This window comes from Chrysochloris asiatica, unplaced genomic scaffold, assembly GCF_000296735.1.
Source record: "Chrysochloris asiatica unplaced genomic scaffold, ChrAsi1.0 scaffold00308, whole genome shotgun sequence".
Taxonomy (NCBI): domain Eukaryota; kingdom Metazoa; phylum Chordata; class Mammalia; order Afrosoricida; family Chrysochloridae; genus Chrysochloris; species Chrysochloris asiatica.
In genome coordinates, this window is record NW_006408826.1 from 931630 (window position 1) to 953525 (window position 21896).

The window sequence follows — 21896 nt, forward strand, 5'->3', positions numbered from 1 at the left end:
AAAGATGAGGCTTTCTACTCCCGTAAAGATTTACACCCTCGGAAACCCTGTACAGGGTCGCTATGGGTCGGAACCGACTCGACGGCACTTAACAACAATAACATATCTATATATCTATATATAGGAGTCCTGGTGTGGCACTGTGGATTAATGCACTGGACTGCGGGGTCGGTTTGAACCACAAAATTGGCGGTTCAAGCTCACCAGCTGCTCCTTGGAAACCCTACACAGGGTCGCTATGGTTCAGAATTCACTCGATGGCACACAACATCTATCTATCTATCTATCTATCTATCTATCTATCTATCTATCTATCTATCTTTCCACTTTTCCTCCCTTACCCGTTCAGCCTATGCCTCAGTCCATGTATCTATCAATGCACAGACCACTGTTGTTTCAGCATTGTATATACATCACTACCTCTATCCCCTTTAGTCTATGTATACCTCCCTGTGTCAACTATATTCATCATTCTTTTGACACCCTCCCTCTTTTTATATAATGCCCTCCCCTTGTTTATATATTGCCCTTCCCATCACATGAGCTAACATGTTTCTACCCTCTAGCCAGTGAATTACTTTCCCCTTCCTCCCTCCCCTGGTAACCATCAATGGGTGTTCTTTTAGTATGAAAACCTTTTCTTCAGCTTTTAAAATAATGATCTCATACATTATTTGTCCTTTTGTGACTGATTAATTTTACTCATCACATTGTCCTCTAGGATCTTCCATGTTATGAGATGTTTTACAGATTTATCATTATTCTTCAAGGTTGCATAGTATTCCATTGTGTGTATGTACCAAAGTTTGTTTATCCATTCCTCCATTGATGGGCACTTAGGCTTTCTTCAACTTTTGTTATTGTGAATAGTGCTGCAATGAACATTGGTATTCATATGTCTACTCATGTCCTTGCTGGTAGTTCTTGTAGCTAGCTATATACCAAGTAGAGGAATGGCTGAATCATTTAAGGCATTTCTTTTCGCAACTTTCTGAGGAATCACCATACCATTTTCCAGATTGGTTGAACCATTTTACAGTCCCACCAGCAGTGTAAAAGGATACAAATTTCTCCACATCTTTGCCAGCATTTGTTGTTTTCTGTTTTTTGAAACTTCACTGTTAGGTATAAGATGATATCTTGTTGTTTGACTGCCTCAATGTATTTCTTGATGAAGTATCTGTTCATGTCCTGTGCCTATATTTTTTAATTGGGCTGCATTTTTTCTTTTTTTCTTTCTTTTTTTTTTACTTCTAGAGATGTTATAATTTTCTATAAATTTTAGATATTAGTTGTTGCAAAAAATTTTTTTTTACCAATCTGTGGACTACTTTTTTATTCTTTTTACTTTTTTGGAAAATCTGTGGATAGTCCCAGTCATCTATTTTATCTTTTACTGTTTGTGTGTTTTTCTTTAATGTTTGATAGAGTATGTATGCCATGTATTAGAGCCCCTAAGTTTATATTTTCATTAATGGTCTTTATAGTTCTAGGTTTTACATTTAGGTCTTTTATCAATGATCAGTTTGTTTTTGCATATGGTGTGAGATTTGGGTCCTGTTACATTCTTCTGCAAATGGATTTCCAGTCTTGCCAGCACCATTTGTTGAAGAGACTATCTCTACCCCATTTAATGTGTTTTGACCCCTTGTCAAAGATCAGTTGACTGTATGTAGACTTAGTTCTGGGTAATAATTTCTGTTCCATTGATGTATGTATCTTTTGTTGTCCCAGTACCAGGCTGTTTTGACCACTGTGGCTATGTAGTAAAGTTTGAAATAAGGGAGTGAGAGACCTCTAACTTTGTTCTTTTTAATCAGTGTGTTGCTTATCTGAAGTCTCTTTCCTTTCCATATAAATTTCATGATCATGTTTTCCATCTCTTCAAAGAATGATGTTGGGATCTGGATTGTGATTACGTTATACAGATTGTTTTTGGTAGTATTGACATTTTCACAATGTTAAGTCGTCCTATTCATGAGCATGGTATATTCTTCCATTGTTGTAAACCTCTTTTGGTTTCTTGTAGTTTTCTTTGTCTAGGTCTTTTGTTTCTCTGGTCAGATTTATTTCTAAGTATTTTATATTTTGGGTGGCTACTGTACACGGTCACTATGAGTTGGAACCGACTCCACGTGGGGCACATAACAACTGTAAATGGTAGGACTCCTGGTGTGGCACTATAGGATCAGCACTGCACTGTGAACCACAAGTAGGCAGTTCAAACCCACCAGCTGCTCCTTAGAAACATTATACAGTGTGACTGTAAGTCAAAACTGACTCAGTGGCACTTAGCAACAATTGTACATGGTATTGTTTATGTAATTTTCTTTTCTGAGCTGTCTTATTTAGTATAGAAAATCCAACAGATTTTTGCATGAGCATGATTCAAAAAATATCTGCATTCTGGTTGTAGAAGTTATTTTAATCAACTTTTAGAAAAGAAAAAAAAAAACAATTTCCACACATAATCTCCTTATTTTTCAATACACTTTGTCCATCTGTCAACAAGCTTTCATATTCCCTTATTTAAAAAAATGTTTTACGCTGAGCTGCGAGCCACAAATGCACTGCTGTCTTCACTTCTTCATCAGCAGTGAATCTTTGTCCTTGAAGAGATGCTTTCAGGGACCAAACAGGTAAAAGTCTGATAAAGCAAGATCAGAACTATAGGGAGGATGCTTTAATGTCTCAAAACAAAGTTTTCGCAGAGTGTCAACAGTGTGGGCAGAGGTATGCGGACATGCATCATCATGCAATATCACAACACACTCGAACAGCAGTCATGTTTAATCCAAAATTTAGATTTTTAGTGAGCATCCCACTGAAATGAGCATGATTTATTGCTGAACCTTTTTTCTGATAGTGTTCTAATACTGGTCCTTGGAAATCCCAGAAAACTGTAAACATCAATTTTCCAGCTGATGGATGACTTTTGAACTTTTTCTTGGTTGGCTATTGAGGATGTTTCTATTCCATACTCTGCCATTTACTCTCAGGCTCATAGTTATGAATCCATTGCTAGTAACAATCTTTTTAAAGAACTTTTACCTTCCTTTGAGTATCAGTCTAAATTTTGTTTGCAGATGTTCAAATGCTTATGTTTATGGTCTTCCGCTGTTTCAGTACCCATGTTGCACAAACTTTTCAAAACCTAAGTCTGTCATGGATTATTTCATAGGCTGAACTATAGCTTATTTGCAAATGATTTGCCACATAATCTACTGTCACTCATCTGTTCAACAGAATCACTTTGCATGCATGCTCAATGTTGTCATATTTGTAGATTTGAGGATTAATATAAATGGAGTGTGAATAATTCTTGACTCACCCTTGTGTATTAATCATGTATCCTGCCACTTTGCTGAATGTTTCAATGAGTTCCAATAATTTTCTTGCTGAGTCTTTGGGATTTTCTATGTATTGGATCATATCATTCGCAAATAGAGGTTTACTACTTCTTTGCCAATTTGGATGCCTTTAATTTCCCTTTCATGACTTATAGCCCTGGCTAAGTCTTCCAAATCTGCTGCACAAGACCTTTTTATAGCGTTGAAGAGCAAAGATCTCAGCTTGAGGACTAAGGTGTGCCTGAACCAATCCATGGTATTTTCAATAACCCCATATGCATGTGAAAGCTGAGCAGTGAATAAGGAAGACCGTAGAAGAATTGATGCCTTTGAGTTATGGTGTTGGAGGAGAATATTGAAAGTGCCATGGGCTGCCAAAAGAACTAATAGATCCATTTTGGAAGAAGTGCAGCCAGAGTGCTCCTTAGAGGCCAAGATGGCCAAACTTCATCTCTCATACTTCAGATATATTATCAGGAGGGACCAGTCACTGGAGAAGGATATCATGTTTGGTAAGGTGGAGGGTCAGCGAAAAAGAGGAGGAAGACCCCCTACGAGACGGATTGGCCAAGTGGCAGCATCGATGGACTCAAGCGTGGCAATAGTGGTGAGGTTGGCTCAGGGTCAGGCAGTGTTTTGTTCTGCTGTGCATAAGGTCGCTATGAGTCGGTACCGACTTGATGGCACCTAACAACAACAACAAGTCTTCCAACACAATATTGAATAAGAGTGGTGATAAAGGGCATCCTTATTTGGTTCCTCTTTGCAAAGGGGATGCTTTCAATTTCTTTACATAAAGGGTGGTGTTGGCTATTGGATTTGTATGTTATGATTGTTAAGTGCCATGGAGTCAATTCAGACTCATAGCGATCCCTGTATAGGATTCCCAAGGAGCACCTGATGAGTTTGGACCACCAACCTTGTGGTTAGCAATATATATGTTCTTAATTATGTCAAGGAGTTTCCCTTCAATTCCTATTTTGTTGAGTGTTTTTATCAGGAATAGATGTTGGATTTTTTCAAATGCCTTTTCTACATCGATTGGTATGATCATGTAGTTCTTTTTCTGTTTTATTTATATGGTGGATTATGCTGACTCTTTTTCTAATTCTGAACCATCCTTGCATCCCTGGAACCACTTGGTCATGACATATTATTATTTTTAATATATTGTTGAATTCTATTGACTATGACTTTCTTGAAGTTTTTTCCATCTATGTCCGTGAGGGATATTGGTCTTTTTAATTTTTCGTGATGCCCTTGCCTGATCTGGCATGACAGTTATGCTCCCTCCAGAAAATGTATTCAGGAGTTTTCTGCCCTTTTCTATGTCCTGGAATAGTTTGAGTAAAATTATGTTAACTCTTCTCTGAATGTTTGGTAAAATTCACCAGTAAAGCCATCTGGGCCTGGCCTTTTTTGTTGTTGTTGTTAGGAGTTTTTTTAATGACCTGACTAATTTCTTCTTTTCTTATAGGTCTGTTAAATTTTTCTATTTCATTCTGTGTTAGTTTAGGTACGTCATGATTTTATTTTTAAAAATATTTCTAGATTTTCAAATTTATTAGAGTACAATTCTTGATAGTATTGTTATTATCCTTTTTATTTCCATTGGTTCTGTTGTTATGTCACCCATATTGTTTCTTATGCATGTTATTTACATCTTCTCTCTCTTTTCTTTTGTTAGATTTGCCAATGGTTTGTTAATTTTATTAATCCTTTCAAAGAACCAACTTCATTCCTTGTTGGTTCTTTCTATTGTTTATCTCTCTTCTAATTCATGTATTTCACTTCTAACCTTTATTATTTTTCTTCTGGTGCCTGTAGTCTTACTTATGTTGATCTTTTTCTAATTGTTGCAGGTCTTGTGTTAATGTGTTGATTTTGGTTCTTTCTTCTTTTTGGATGTGTGTGTTTATTGCTATAAATTACCACCTAAGCACTGCTTTTGCTGTGTCCCAAGAGTTTTGGTATGTTTTATTTTTGTTTTCATTTGCTTCAAGGAATTTTCTTATTTCGTTTTTTTATTTGTTCTATTATCCAAAGCTTTTAAGCAGTATGCTATTCAGTTTCCATGTATTTGATTTTGTTTCCTTGACATTATTATTGATTTCTAATTTTACATGATTGTGATCTGAGGATCTAGTTTGTAGTATTTTGAAGCTTTTACATTTATGGAGGCTTACTTTGTGACCTAACATATGGCCTATTATGGAGAATGTTCCATATGCGCTAGAAAACAATGTGTACTGTGCTGTTTTTGAGTGTTCTGTATAAATATATAAGGTCAAGTTGATTGTTTTTGTTGAGGTGACTGATTGTTTTTGTTGGTCTTTCTGTGCTTTTTCCAAAGTGGTGCATTGAAATCTCCTACTATTATTGTAGAATTGTCTATTTCTTTCTTCAATTCTATCAGGGTTCTCTTAATGTGTTTTAGGCTCTTTCACACTGGGAGCATAGATATTTATTATGGGTATGTCCTCTTGTTTAATTGATAATGTCCTTGTTTGTCTCTTATGCTGGTTTTCACCTTGAAGTCTATTTTATTAGAAATTAATATTATTATTGTTAGGAGGGACCAGTAGCTGGAAAAAGATATCATGTTTCGTAAGGTGGAGGGTCAGAGAAAAATAGGAAGACCCCCAGCGTGATGGATTGGCAAAGTGGCAGCATCAATGGAGTCAAGTGTGGCAACAATAGTGAGGTTGGCCCAGGAGCGGGCAGTGTTTCATTCTGTTGTGCATAGGCTCGCTATGAGTTGGTGCTGACTCAATGGTACCTAACACCAACAACTGCTCACTTTTGATTGCCATTGGCTTGATATATTTTTTCCATCCTTTGATTTTTGATCTATGGTTGTCTTTGTGTGTAAGATGTGTTTCTTGTAGACGGTATATTGAAGAATCTTTTTTCTTATCTGTTTCTTGATTTTTGCATTTAATCCATTGATGTTCAGGGAAATTATTGATAATTATTAATTGATTGCAGTCATTTTGCTGTGTGTGTTTTGTGGTGCTGCTTGTGTCTTTTTTTCTATGTATGCTGTGCTGGGTTCATTTTTTTTTGTGCTTTTCTTCTCAGTTTCTTCATAGTTTTAATGTTTACAAAATCTTCATTGATTTTCCTTTTCTTGATTTGTTGTTAAGGTGTATTAAGTTTCACTGAAGTTACCCTGTAATTTACCTATTTCTTCCCCATTTTAAAACAGTTTGTTTTATGTTTAAATCTACTTAATTTTCTCACCATTTGCAATTCTGTAGCTATACTTTTTGCTCTTTATGCTTTGTAGTTGTCTTCATTATAGATTGATATCTCTGATTCCCTATTTTCAGTCTTGTAGTTTTTTTTTACTCTGGATACTTCTGTATCTACATTGAATTCTGGGTGGTGTTGTCATGTATGTCAATCTCCAGTTGTTGTCTGCTGTTGTTGATTCTCAGTCCAAAGGACTCCCTTTATTATTTTTTGAAAAGTTGGCTTAGTTTTTACAAGTTCCTTTAACATATGTTTATCTGAAAGTGTTTTAATTTTACCACTGTATTTGAGGGAACGTTTTTCTGAGCATATGATTCTTGTTAGGCAGTTTTTTTCTTTCAGATTTTTGTATATGGCTCCCCATTGCCTTCTTGCCTTCATGGTTTCTGTTCAAAAATCTTATTGGGTTTTCTTTGTAGGTAACATTTTGCTTTTCCTGAGCTTCTTTAAGGAGTTTTTCCTTGTCTTTGATTTGGGAGAGTTTGGTTATGATATGTCTTGGTAATTTTCTTTTGGAGTTTATCCTGTTTGGGGCTCATTTAACTTCTTGAATGCTTACCTTCTCATTTTCATGAAGCCAAGGAAATTTTCTTCCAACAGCTCTTCAACTCTCTTTTCTGTGCTTTTATGTCTTCCTGTTCTGTAATTCCCAGCACCTGTAGGTTATTCCTCTTTATGTTGTCCCATGTATCTCTTAAACTTTCTTCAGGTTTTTTTCTTCCTTATTTCTGATTGTTCTTCCAGGTTATTAGTGTTGAGGGATTTATCTTCAAGCTCACTAATTCTGGCTTCCATTGATTCAAATCTACTCCTTTGCCCTTTCAGTGTATTGTCTAAGTATTAATCTTCTGGATTTCTGTTTGTAGGTTTTGTGTTGTCTCCAATCCTGAATCTACTTTGTCTGATCATTCCAGTAGTGCTTTTCTGAATTCTTCTTTGTTTTCCTTGACCTTTCTGACAATCATTTTCAAGTACCTAAATATCATTCTCCTGAATTGTTTACCAGGTAGTTCCAGTGCCTCTTTTTCCTCAAAACTGTTTTCTAATTCTGCCTCTTGGGATTTTTTTTTTTTTCCAAGCTGGTCTTGTTTTTTTATTTGAATAGAAATTGTCTACTGCTTTTGAGGCATTGTGGTATTGTATTTGTATTTGTATTATGCTGATGAATATAGGTTGGTATATTCTTAGGCACTCACCAAGTATGATTAGAAGATGAGCTAGAGTGCCATTTTCTCTTTGTGCAGTTCAGTTCAGGGTAGATTTTGCTGACGTTGGTTGTTGTTGGTTCATCTGGTGTATAGCAGCTGGTATTGACTCTAGCCCAATTGGTAGGGTTGTTGAGGGTATGGCTGTGGCTGGACTGTATGCCACAGATGCTGTCTCCAATGGCTGCACGTGAGGCCACTGCTGCCTCAGCTGCTGCCTGTGTCTCTGCAGTCACTGCCACCACTGCCTCACTAATGAGTCCCAGGGGAGCCTCTGCATCCCACCTCTGCTACTGCTACTGCTACTGCTACTACTCAGTTCATTTATTTTCAAGTGTACATCTCAAAGATTTTTTTAACAAGTTGAGAGTGTTGTACAATCAGCAAACAATTCAACTGTAGAACATTTTTATTACCCCCCATAGATCTCATAGGCCCACTGGCCCATTCCTTCCCCCAGTGCCCTGCAATTAATCTTTTTGCTCTATAGCTTTGTCTTTTCTGCACATATCACATAAATGGAATCATATAATGTATGGTCTTTTGTAACTGGCTTCTGAAACCTAGTAAAAAAATTTTGAGGCGCCGTCATGTAATAGAATGTGTGCATAGTCTGTTCCTTTTTTACTTAATACTATTATTCAAATATTACTGAATAACATTCAGTAATTTCTTAAGTTTTCCTCCCCCATCTTCCTTGTCTTTGTTTTTTAGTGTCGATGTCCTGGTGTGACATTGTGGGTTAATGCGCCAGACTGCAAAGCTGTTTGAACTGCAAGGTCAGTGGTTCAAACTCACCAGCTGCTCCTTGGAAAACCTATACAGGGTTGCTATGGGTCGGAACTAACTCAACAGTACTTAACAACAACAACAACAACATAATGGCAATACCCTAAGAGGATGTCTTTAACAAACAGAAAAGTATTCTTTTATAGTTTAGGAAGCTAGAAGTCCAAATTCCGAGTGCCAACTCTAGGGGAAGGCTTTCTCTCTTTGTTGTCTCTGTGGGGAAGGTCCTTGTCTCCTTTCAGCACCTGTAGACCCAGCATTCCTTGAAGATCTCCATGTGTCTTGGCAGTAATTTTCCTCTGGGTCCAGGAGGTTCACAGTGAAGGGAGCCCACATCCACTCTACTCCCTATTCTTCTTTCTTAGTGGCAGTAGGTCCCTCTTAGCTCTGTTTGCTTGTTTATCAAGCTCTGTTTGTTTTTTTTATCAATCTCAAAAGAGATTGACTCATGATACCAGTCTTATAGACTGCACCCAGCCTCATTAACATCATTGAAGTGAGGAGTTACAATACAGAGCATAATTACATCAGATAATGGCTGATCACATCAGATCACATGGTGAGAAAGTTGATTGTTGTTAAGTGCTGTCAGTTCCGATGCACAGCAACCCTGCACAGGGTTTCTATGCTGGTGGGTTTGAGTCACCGACCTTGTATTAGCAGTCCAGTGCTTATTCTACAATGCCACACCATTATATTAAATCCCATTATGGAGGTGATTGCTACATCTTAACTGCTAAACCACTAAGAATCTGGGCCTAGTCAAGTTGATGCAAAACCTTAACTATCACCTTCCTCAAATAAAAATTTTACCAGCTATGAGGCCTCACACAATCTCACACTTCTTCATATTCACCTCCTGTAACTTCTATCATCTTACCCAACCCCAATACTACAAGCATATTGACCTTCTTTGGGATCTTTACATGTATCATCTTCTCATCTACTACAACGCTGTTGAAAATGCTGTTCTCTCTCTAAATATCATATAGGAGCCCTGGTGGCATAGTAGATTAAGCATTGGGCTTCTAACCATGAAGTCATCAGATCAAACCCACCAGCCACTCTTTAGGAGAACGATGAGGCCATCTGTTTCTGTAAAGATTTATAGTCTTGGAAACTCAAAGGAGCAGTTGTATGTCAACTCGACATCAGTGGCTTTGGTTTCAGCTTATTATTTTCCTTAAACATTACCCCCTCCAACATGTGTACATGTATTTCACTTGGTTAATTTCCTTTCATACTTCAGAGTTCTGTTTAAAACATATTCCCCCTGAGAAGCTTTCCCTAATCCTTATGACTCAGTGGGACTTAACCACTTACGTGCTCTTCAGCACTCCATGAATCTCCATCAGAGCTTTTTCCATACCTGTAATTTTCTCAAGACTTCTTTAATACCCAGTCTCCCCGCCCCACCCCCCTCTTCCTTTTCCATCTCCAACTAGGTTCCCCAGAGCTATAAACTTCACAAAGGCAGGTACTATGTCTATTTTTGTTATCACTAGTCCAGGGACAGAGTCCTGCTACGGCGCTGTAGGATAATCACTGGACTGCTAACCGCAAGTTCGGTGATCCAAACCTATTAGCCACTCCTCGGAAACACTGCATGAGATCTCTATAAGTCAGAATGGGCTCGGTGCACATAGCAACAACAGCCCAGGACCAGGAATCTCTAGATAGTGCAAACTTTTATCACACTTGGCTGCAAGGGCAGTGGTTTAATTCCATCCTGAAGTGCCTCACAAGAAAGATCTGGAGATCTACAACTGAAAACTCAGTCACTGAAAACCCTGTAGAGCACAGTTGTGTTGTGACACACATGGGGTTGCCACAAGTCTGAGTCAACTTTACAGAACTGGTCAACACAAGACTAGGCACATGGTAGGTGTACAATAAATATCAACTCCTTGACAGCCTGCCAGCAGGTGTTAGGTGTCCTTTGTCTATGTCCAATTCTTTCAGCACAGCCAGGGGATGCTGGACTTGATATACCATGGAGTTTCCTAAATGTGTCTGTCTATAAAGATGTGTTGATTTCAATTGATAACATCAGTGGCTGAAGAGAAATGCAACCTTACAGCTAAATGTAGTCAGTTCAAAGTGTCCGTGAGGCCAGCTCCATTACATGGAATGGAGGGAATGTAGCTATGTGATGAGTACTCCCATTTACTTCTCAACTTTTCAAGTAGCTCCTGGGGAAGACCTGGGGGTAACCTTGTTCACCGAGGTGCTCACTAATGCTTTCATGTAATGCCAATTCCAGAGCATTGAATGGCACTTTGACTGGCTGTTTGTTTGACTCTGCTTTCAACACCTCTCTTGAAAATATGACATATGTCAGAATGAATCTAAGAAGTCTTAGAGCCAGTTTTCACGGTCACACAAAGCTCTCCATCCATTTGTTGGGCGCATTGACAGACACTTGATGCTGTTCGAGAACACTCCTCTTAATCTACTGATAACCTTTTCTGTCTGGCTGGCAAGATCTAAGAAAATGTTTTTCACTTGGGCCCATTTAAAATAGACCCACCAAAACCCATCAGCTGTTAAAAAGCAATGTGTTTTAGTACTTGTGTATCTTTACTTTTGAATCTTGGCAGGAGATTCTTAAAGGGCAAATGTACTAAATGAATGAATGCAAATCACAACAGTGGAGGAGAGTAATAATTCAATTCAACAAGCAGTTATTGAGTGCTTATGATGTGCGGGGCTCTGCGTGCAGTCCATGGGGGATAGAGATGAATAAACCACATTTTCTGCCCTCCAAGAGCTCATAATCTGGAAGAGGAGACAGACGCACACATAAATAACACTAATAAGGGAGATACTGGGAAACACTTGAATAGAAGTGCAAGCAAAGGGCTATGGGAGTTGAGGAGGGGGAAATGAATTTCACCTGAACATCAGAAGAGCTGTCTTGACAGAAAGAGGGATTGTTATGACATACTGCTTAATTCTAATAACTTGAGAAGAAAAGAAAGCTATCAAGACTTTAGAATAGTCTATAACAACATCACGATAAATGGAGAAGAAACTGAAGTTGTCAAGGATTTCATTCTACTTGTATCAACAATCAGTGTCTATGAAAGCAGCAATAAAGAAGTCAAACGATATATTGCTTTGGACAAAGCTGCTGCCAAAGACCTCTCTTTAAACTCTTAAGAGCAAATATATCACTTTGATGACTAAGGTATGTCTGACCAAGCCATGATCTTTTCAATCACCTCATATGAATGCAAAAGTTGAATAATGAAAAGGGAAAACTGAAGAACTGATATATTTGAACTCTGGTATTAGATTGTCAAAAGAACAAAAAATAAGTCTTAGAAGAAAATACAACCAAAATGTGCCTTAAGTGGGGATGGCGAGACTTCAATTCTTCTACTTTGATATCCTCAGGAAAGATCAATCACTAGATTATGGCATCATGTTTGGCAAAGCAGAGGGCCAAAAAAAATGAAGAAACCCTTCAATGACAGGGATTGATAGACACAATATTCACCACGGACTCAGAGTGGCATAGGACCAGGTAACGTTTTGTTCTGTTGTATGAGGCTAACTTGAGTTGGAGTCAACTAGATGCAATTAACAACGACATCTATATGGGACTACTGGGTTTTCTTGGAAGTCCAAGTTCGACTTTAATGCACTTTACTGACCCCAGGTGGGGACAGTGGCAGTAAACCTTTGGGGCCCAACAAACCCCAGAATGAATAGTTCTGCTTTACCCAATTCCCTGGTTGCCTAAACACTAGTCAAATAGTCACAGTCCATAAGCTTTCACACTGGTCGCACTGGTCCCTTGTTACTAAACTGAAGTCACCTCCTTCTTTTAAACTGTACCAACTGGTAGGGAATGTGTACAAGTGAAGGAGCATGGCTCCTAGGTTCATGCTGGCTGGGGTGAGTCTGTTTCCCAAGGCTCTTATGGTCCCCAGCATAAATCATATGATTCCGCCTCCATTCATATCTGACATCAGAAAAGATCAGAAACCTCATATACCTCAGGACTGCAGAGGCCTGACAGCACTTAGGTTATTTATTTCAGGGATTATCTGCATTTTGACAGAAATCCAAACCTTTACCATTGAGGGATTGGGACCAGAAAGGGCCCTTTCTTGTTATTAAGCGCCATCGAGTTGATTCCAACTCATAGCGATCCTGCTTATGCTTTCCAAGGAGCAGCTGGTGGGTTTGAACCACTGACATTGTGATTGGTAGTCCAGTACTGATCTTACAGCACCACACCATGAGTACATTGTCGTTGTTAAGCGCCGTCAAGTCATTTCCAACTCATAGCAATGCTGTATAAGGTTTCCAAGGAGTGGTTGGTGAGTTTGAACTGCCAATCTTGTGGTTCAGAATGACCTTGAAGTCCAGTGCTTTAGGTCACAGCGCCACACCTGGAATCCGGGAGTCCAGTGTTGTTGTTGTTAAGTGCCGTTGAGTCAGTTCTGACTTAAAGGGACCCTGTATAATAGGGTTTCCCAGGAGCTGCTGGTGAGCTTGGCCTGCCCAACTTGCCATTCAAACCAACCTTGCCATCCAGAGCATTAACCCACAGCACCACAGGGTTTGTATCTAAACGTGAGGTGACTCTGCTTATTTGCAGAGACATTTGCAGCTTGGTAGGAAATTATTGCTACCCTGTTTTGGGGGGGTGGCTTTCAAGGTTTAAGGATGAAAGCACTTGACAAGCTGAGAACAAGGGCTAATCAGCATTTCAAACAGGTCATAAATACTGTGAAGCCCAATGTCCCAGGATGTGGCCTTTGATTAACACTAGCACCTCCAAGGCCTCTACCTAGTTCAGGCAGCACACAAGCCCAGGAAGCATGAGGGCTCTGGAGTCTAGGGAGACCTCAGGCTCTGCCACTTGCTAACTAGAGATGAGAATTCAGGCAAGTGACAACAACTCTTTGAGCCTCAGCTTCCTTATCTGTCAACTGAGGCCAATAATTTCCACCTCTTAGAATTGTGAGGGTCAATTAAAGGGCTCATTGCATCCACAAGACTAGCACAGTATTTGGTAAGTAATAGGGATGCAATGTGACTCCCCCCATCTTTTCTTGAACTTAGTGGGTGTGTGGTGATGGTGATGGTGAAGCATCACTTCCTCTGCTCTGTTCTCTCTTTCCTTTCTCTCTCCCCTCAAACTAGTTGTCATAAGAGAGTGAAACATAATTGTAATACTTTCTGTGGTTATTTATCAAAGTTCCCTCAATTTAAAAGTGGATTAGTGGAACACTTTAATCTCTCTAAGGTGTTTTATTTTGTGTGTGTGTGTGCGATGTAACCTACAAACTTTTTCTTCCAAAGGTTCTAAGTTCTCAGCAATAACTAGAAGATTATCTACTTCCACTTTAATTAGAAGATTGATGGGGAGGGGGATCCTACCTACGGGGGCTATGCTGAAGTGTGCATGATACATTTTCTCAGAACCTCAAAATTCATCCCAGGAAATTAACTCTTCTTTTGCCTATATTCCACACCAAGGCATCAGCGACCTGAAATGGACTGGTTGGTACTGGCCATTTTGAATCTGACAATCACATGGTTTACTATGCCAGGAACGACAAATTGAAGAGGAATGGTGCCATACTCTTCATCAAAAAGAACATCTCAAGATCTATCTTGAAACATCATGTTATTTGTGATAGGATAATATCCAAATGCCTACAAAGAATACCAGTTAATACCACTACTATTGAAATTTATTCACCAACCACTAAAGCCAGTGATGATGAAATTGAAGAATGATACCAACTTCTACAGCCTGAAATTGATCAAAAACGCATTCAAGCTATATTGATAATTACAGGTGATTGGAATGAAAAGGATGGAAGCAAAAAAAGGATCAGTGGTTGGATAATAGGGCACTGCAGATAGAAATGATGCTGGAGATCACATGATAGAATTTTGCAAGACCAATGACTAGTTCTTTGCAAATACTGTTTTAAACAACATAAAAGATGACAATACACATGGACCTCACTGGAAGGAATTTACAGAAATCAAATTGACTACATCTGTGGAAAGAGATGGTGGGAAAACTCCGTATCATTAGCCAAAACTGGGCCAGGGGCAGACTGTGGAAGAGACCATCAATTGCTCATGTGCAAGTTCAGGCTGAAGCTGAAGAAAATTAAAACAAGTCTACGAGAGCCAAAATATTATCTTGAACATATCTCACCTGAATTTAGAGATCATCTCAAAAACAGATTTGATGCATTAGGCACTAATGATTGAAGACCAAAAGAGTTGTGGGATGGCATCATATAAGAAGAAAGCAAAAGGTCACTAAGAAGACAGGAAAGAAGGAAAAGACCAAACGGACATCAGAAAAGATTCTGAAACTTGCTTTCCAGCGTAAAAATACTAAGGCAAATGGAAGAAATGAGGAGGTAAAAGAACTGAACAGAAATTTCAAAGGGCAGCTCAAGAGAAGACAAAGTCAAATATTATAACAAAATGTGCAAAGGCCTGGAGTTAGCAAACCAAAAGGGAAGAACATGCTCAGCATTTCTCAGGCTGAAAGAACTAAAGAAACATTCAGCAATAATGAAGAATTCTATGGGCAAAATATTGAATGATGAAGAAAGCAGCAAAAGAAGATAGAAGGAATGTACAGAGTCACCGTACCAAAAAGAAATGGTTGATGTTCAGCCATTTCAAGAGGTAGCAAATGATCAACATCCAGTGGTACTGAAGGAATAAGTCCAAGGTTCACTGAGTACACCAGCAAAGAACAACGCTCCTGAAATTAATAGAATATAAATTGAAATGTTTCAATTAACTGATGGAGCACTGGAAACATTCACTCAACTATGTCAAGAAATTTGAAAGACAACTACATGGCCAAGTGAGTGAAAGTACCCATTCCAAAGAGAGGTGACCCAATAGAATGTGGAAATCATCGGATAATATCATTAATATTGCATGCAAATAAAATTTTGCTAAAGATAATTTCAAAACAACTGCAGCAGTACATTAACAGGGATCTGCCAGAGATTCAAACAAGGACAAGAAATGAGGGATATCACTGCTGATGTCCCATGAATCTTGGCGGAATACAGAGAATACCAGAAAGAAGTTTACCTGTACTTTATTGACTATGCAAAAGTTTTCAACTGTGTGAATCATAACAATCTATAAGAAACATTGCAGAGAATGTATATTCCAGAACACTTAATTGTGCTCATGAGGAACCTAAATAGACCAAAAGGCAGTCATTTGAACAGAAGAAGGTGACACTGAATGATTTAAAATCAGGAAAGGTGTGTGCCAGGATTGTATTATTTCACCATGCTTATTCAATCTACATGATGAGCAAATAATCCAAGAAATTGGGATATAGGAAGAATGTGACATAATGAATGCAGGAAGACTCATTAACAACCTTGATATGCAGATATGAAGATAACACAGCCTTACTTGCTGAAAGTGAAGAGGACTTTAAAAACTTACTAATGAAAATCAAAGACCACAGCCTTCAGTACGGGTTGCACCTCAATGTAAAGGAAACAAAAATCCTCACCACTGGACCAAAATAAATCACATCATGATTGATAAATGGAGAAAAGATTGAAGTTGTCAAAGACTTCATTTTTCTTGGATCAACCATCATCACTCATGGAAGCAGCAGTCAAGAAATCAAAGAATGTATTGCATTAGGTAAACCTGCTACACAAAACTTCTTTAAAGTGTTAAAGAAGTTTGAGGACTAAGGTGCATCTGACCAAAGTCATGATATTTTCAATAGTCCCATATGCATGTGAAAGTTGGATAATGAATCAGAATTGATGCATTTGAGTTATAGTGTTGGAGAAGAATATTAAAAATACTATGGACTGCCAGAAAAACAATCAAATTTGTACTGGAAGAAGTACAGCCAGAATGCTCTTTAGAACCCAGAAAGACAAGACTTCGTCTCTCATACTACAGAAAGAGGGACCAGTCCCTGGAGGACATCATGCTTGGTAAAGTGGTTGTCGTTGTTGTTAAGTGCTGTTGAGTTGATTGCGACCCACAGCGACTCTGTATTGGGTTTCCAAGGAGGGACTGGTGAGCTTGAACTGCCGACCATGCAGTTCAAACTGACTTTGCAGTCCAGCGCATTAACCTACAGTGCCACACCAGTACTCCTGGTAAAGTGGAGGGGTAATGAAAAAGAGGAAGACCCCCAATGAGATCAATTGTTACAGTGGCAACAGCAGTGGGCGCAGTAAGAGAGTAACAACATAGCGACATAACAATGGTTGTAAGGATGGCGCAGGCCTGGGCAGTGTTTTGTTCTGTTATGCATAAGGTTTTATGAGTCAGAACCAACTCGGAATTCAATGACACCAAACACCAACAACAATGCTTAGAATTCTCAAGTTTATATCTGTCACCAAGACTTCTCCCTAGAATTCCACATTCATGCATTTTCCTCCATCCTATCCGCTTCATTTGAGTATATAATAGATATCTTAAATTTAATATGTCCAAAGTGCAACGTTGATCCCCACTCCTCAAGACATGATCCTCCCTCAATCATTCCCATCTGTAAAAATGGCGTAGAGGACATGTCTGACTTCCCTCTGGCTTCATAAGGGTGAAGGATTATCAAACTCAAAATTAACCCAAGGCCAATTCCTGTGAGTCAGAGGTCAGCCATGCCTCTATACGTCAGCACCTTTTGCCCTCCTCTAACACCAACCATTCCTCCCACAGCACTTCTGTTTCACATCTGGGTTTGATCATCCATCGCAATGGTCATGTACCAATACTTACAATTATGGGATTTCTTGGGTAAGAGTATAGGGTACAATTAAGTATCAGAAAACTCAGGATGCAGCAGTTCTCCAGTCAGGAATGCCTCTTCTCTGCCATGCTACCGACACATCTCACTCTTGTCTTCAGTCTCTGTCATGTGGCCCCTCGGCCTTTGTCCTGCTCAGCCAAGTGTTACAAAGCTCTATAAGTGCTGTCTGTGAATGTCCAACGAACACATTTGGCAAGCCATCCTCATGATCGAAGGTACTCAGTTTTACTTGGTTCATGGCCCTGGAAACCCACAGCTACTCTTTCTCTCCGTGGAGTTATCTTTGCCACCACTACTGTTTTTCCATGTGGGATCCCATGCTCTGCTTATGGCTCTTCTGTCTTGATGGTTCTAGAATTGTCTGTTCCTGCTTCTGAGATGGCTCCTTTTAAACCTAGCAAGATGACAAAACTAACCAATCCTGTGGTGTTAGAGTCCTGTTGTTGTTAGGTGCCATTGAGTCGGCACTGACTCATAGCAACGCACAGCAGACTATATGCATGTGAAAGCTGGACAGTGAATAAGGAAGACCGTAGAAGAACTGATACTTTTGAGTTATGGTGTTGGAGGAGAATATTGAAAGTGCCATGGGCTGTCAAAAGAACAAACAGATCCGTGTTGGAAGAAGTGCAGCCAGAATGCTCCTTAGAGGCCAGGATGGCCAAACTTCGTCTCTCATACTTCAGATATATTGTCAGGAAGGACCAGTCTCTGGAGAAAGATATCATGTTTGGTAAGGTGGAGGGTCAGAGAAAAAGAGGAAGAACCCCAGCGAGATGGATTGGCAAGCTGGCAGCATCAATGGGCTCAAGCGTGGCAACCATAATGAGGTTGGCCCAGGAGCAGGCAGTGTTTCGTTCTGCTGTGCATAGGGTCACTGTGAGTCCGTACTTACTTGATGGCACCTAACAACAACAACAACATCCAATCATTTGGTGGGAGTTAAGACAACTTTGGATAGAAAAGCCATATCAAGAAAATTCACAGTACCATACCATCTCAATAATTAAATCATTATTCATCTTATTGCGCATGCCAAACACCTTGGAGTTATCCTAGACTTTTCTGTTTTCTAGCATGTCATATCTGTTGTTAGTTGCTGTCAAGTCAGCTCCAACTTCTAGCAACCCCATGTACAACAGAGCAAAACACTGCCTGTGGTTTTTGTGTATTTGAGTGCTTTCCAACCTAGGGGCTTACCTTCAAGCATTATATATATTCTCTTCTGTTATATAAGGTTTTTACTGGCTAACTTTCAGAATAGATCACCGGTCTTTCTTCCTGGTTTTAAGTCTAGAAGTTCTGTTGAAACCTGTCCACCATAGGTAACCTTGCTGGTCTTTGAAATTTCAGTGGCATTTGCTTCTAGCATCATACCAACATCTCCATCTAAGATTCTGCTCTTCTGAAGGCTGTGCTTCTATTTCTCTAAACCTTCCTTGATGAATTCTAAACTCTTACATTTACATCATGTCGAAATGGCAGTTTGGGTAAGCCTCAAGGGACTCAAATCATGTTCCTTTTCAGTGTTCTTTGAGTTTGGGGAATAAAAAGAAGTCTAAAGGGGCAAGATCAGGGCTGTACGGTGAATAGGGTAAGGTTTCCCAATAACTTTCCTGACTCTTTTACCACCAAAACGTTTTCAATTTTCTTAAAATTTCTTCCTAATAAACCCGTTATCACCCTGTGTTCTCTGAGAAAAAATCTATCCCGATAACCCCTTTTTTGTTGCTGTGTGCCATCTCATAGTGACCCTGTAGAAAGCCTCATCTTTCTCTCATGGTGTAGTTGGTCAATTTCAACTGCTGACCTTGAGGTTTGCAGCCCAATGTATAACCCATTATACTACCAGGGCCCTTTGAAGTCTCTAAAAACAGTCACCGTCTGAGCTGATCTCTCTGGCTTGAATTGAATGGGCCCAACAACAGATCCCCTCAAAAGACATTGTTATGCTTGGACCCTTTTCTTTTCTTCCATACCCCGCAAAGGTACCCTAACTAACTAAAGGAGGCCTGGTGGTGCTGTGGGGTAGGTGTTGAGCTGCTAACCACGAAGTCGGCAGTTCAAAACCACCAGCTGCTCCTCTGGAGAAAAATGAGAATGTCTGCTCCTGTAAAGATTTACAGTCTCTGAAACCCTAATAGGGTTTCTATGAGTCCGAACCAACTCAGTGGCAGTGAGGTTTTTGGTTTTTACAAAACAAGTGTATTACTGAGAGAATTTATCTGTGGCCATGGACTGATTTCAGAGACATGTTTAAACATATTTTGTTTGGAATAAAGCCAGGTATGTATGTATGACCTGGAATTCTAGTAGCAATACTTTCTGACTTACCCTTGTATATTCAAAATTTAACCCTGTCCCCTTAGCTCTATCACTGACATTTCAGTACAAGCCAGCAATATCTTGAACCTGGATTATTGGAGTAGCCTCCTAAATGGTCCCTCTTGCTTGCATTCTTGTCCCCTATAAAGGCTATCCAGCATAATAGCCAGAGTGATCCTGATAAGTCATAAGTCTGATCACACCACTCAGCTGCTCAAAACCTCTCAAGGGCTACCCATCTCAGAGTAAAATTCAAAGTTCTTGTCATGGTCTACAAGGCCCCATCCAAATTCACTCCCCTCCTCCTTTCTGATATCATCTCTACCACATTCCTGGAACTCCGATCCAGCCATGCTTGCCTCCTTGCTGCTCCTTCAAGATGTCCCATCCCAAAGTCTTTGTACTTCTGAATCCTCTGCTTGGAATGTTCTTTGCCCAGATATTTGTAGGGCTTGCATTTCATTCTTTCAGGTCTGTTCCCAGTTGTCTCTGCATCAAAGAGGCATCCCTGGCACTGTAGCAGAAACGGCATGCACATATATACTGTATGTTCAAACTAATAACATGTGTATCACCTCGGTTTGGTTTTTTCCCCCCAACTGCAGCCACCCCCATTCCCTTAACACTGCCCACACTATTTTCCTAAGTGCACGATACCACTTGTTATATGGGTGGGCATGTTATTTTCAAAGACACAGTATTTAAGACAAAATATAGTACCCACTCTGCTGCTCACGCTTTGTTCCTCACTCTCCTTTGGTTTTCTTCCAAGCACTTAGCACCACCTGGAATTTTTTTTTTTTTTTTTTTTTTTAGTTACTGTCTATCTCCTCCCACTAGAAGATAAGCATCTTTACATTTTGAAAAATCCCACATAAAAATCCGAGTTTCTCTGAGATTTCCCTATAGAAATTCTCTGGCTTCCTGAGAACCCTCTTGAGTCTTCTTCTACAGAGATCAATTGTAGATGCAGTCAGAGTGGCATTCGGCTTCCCAACCTTTCGAGGGTCTCCCTTGTAGACTCTCTAGCTGTGGAATTAAACTTCGTTACTTAAAATGTCTTAACATATTTAGGAGACATCTGACTTTCCTTAGATGCTGATCTGCAGATGGTCAAGGACTCCACCATCCTTCGGTTACTCTCTCTTTAGCTTTCTATTATTACCACCTTGCAACTAATTTCCCCTCTTGGTCAGAAGTCAGTTTTAGAGTCAAAGTACATGGGAATATTTTCTCTAGCCTTGGGAAATTGTCAGCACAACTTTTTTGTTGTTAAGTTAGGTCAAGTTTAAGGCCTTTTAAATTGCGCTCTGATTATGTGACTTAAAACCAGAACCTGGTGTGGCACTGTAAGATAAGCACTAGACTGCTAACCACAAGGTCAGTGGTTCGAACCCACAGGTTGCTCCTTGGAAACCCTAAACAGGGTCACTATGAGTTGAAACTGACTCAATGGCACGTAACAACAGTAACAATAACAACAGAACCTGAATCAGTTGCCATGGAGTGGATTCTGACTCATGGAGATGCCATGTGTGCCAAAGTAGAGCAGTGCTCCAAAAGGTTTTCTGTGGCTGATTTTTCAGAAGTAGATCTCCAGACCTTTCTTCCAAGGTACCTCTGGGTGGACTCAAACTTCAAATCTTGTGGTTAGAAACCAACCACATTAACCATTTGCACTACCCAAGACTCTAGAGAGCCACACTAGGATTTCTCAGGGACCTGCAATATCTAAATAAGAGCTAAAATATCTACTCTGAGATTGAAAGATTACCAACTATATGTACACTTAAATAAATACATGTTGTTGTTATTGTTAAGTGCCATTGAGTCGGTTCTGATTCAATAGTCACCCAAGGAGCAGCTAGTGACCTTGAACCACTGACCTTGTAGTTCAAACAGCTTTGCAGTGTGGCACATTTAACCCACTTGTTGTTGTTGTTAGGTGCCATCGAGTCGTTACTGACTCATAACGACCCTATGCACAGCAGAACGAAACATGGCCGATCTTGGGCCAACCTCGCTACTGTGTCCATCGATGCTGCCACTTGGCCAATCCATCTTATTGGAGGTCTTCCTCTTTTTCTCTGACCCTCCACCTTACCAAACATGATATCCTTCTTCAGCGACTGGTCCCTCCTGACAATATGTCCGAAGTATGAGAGA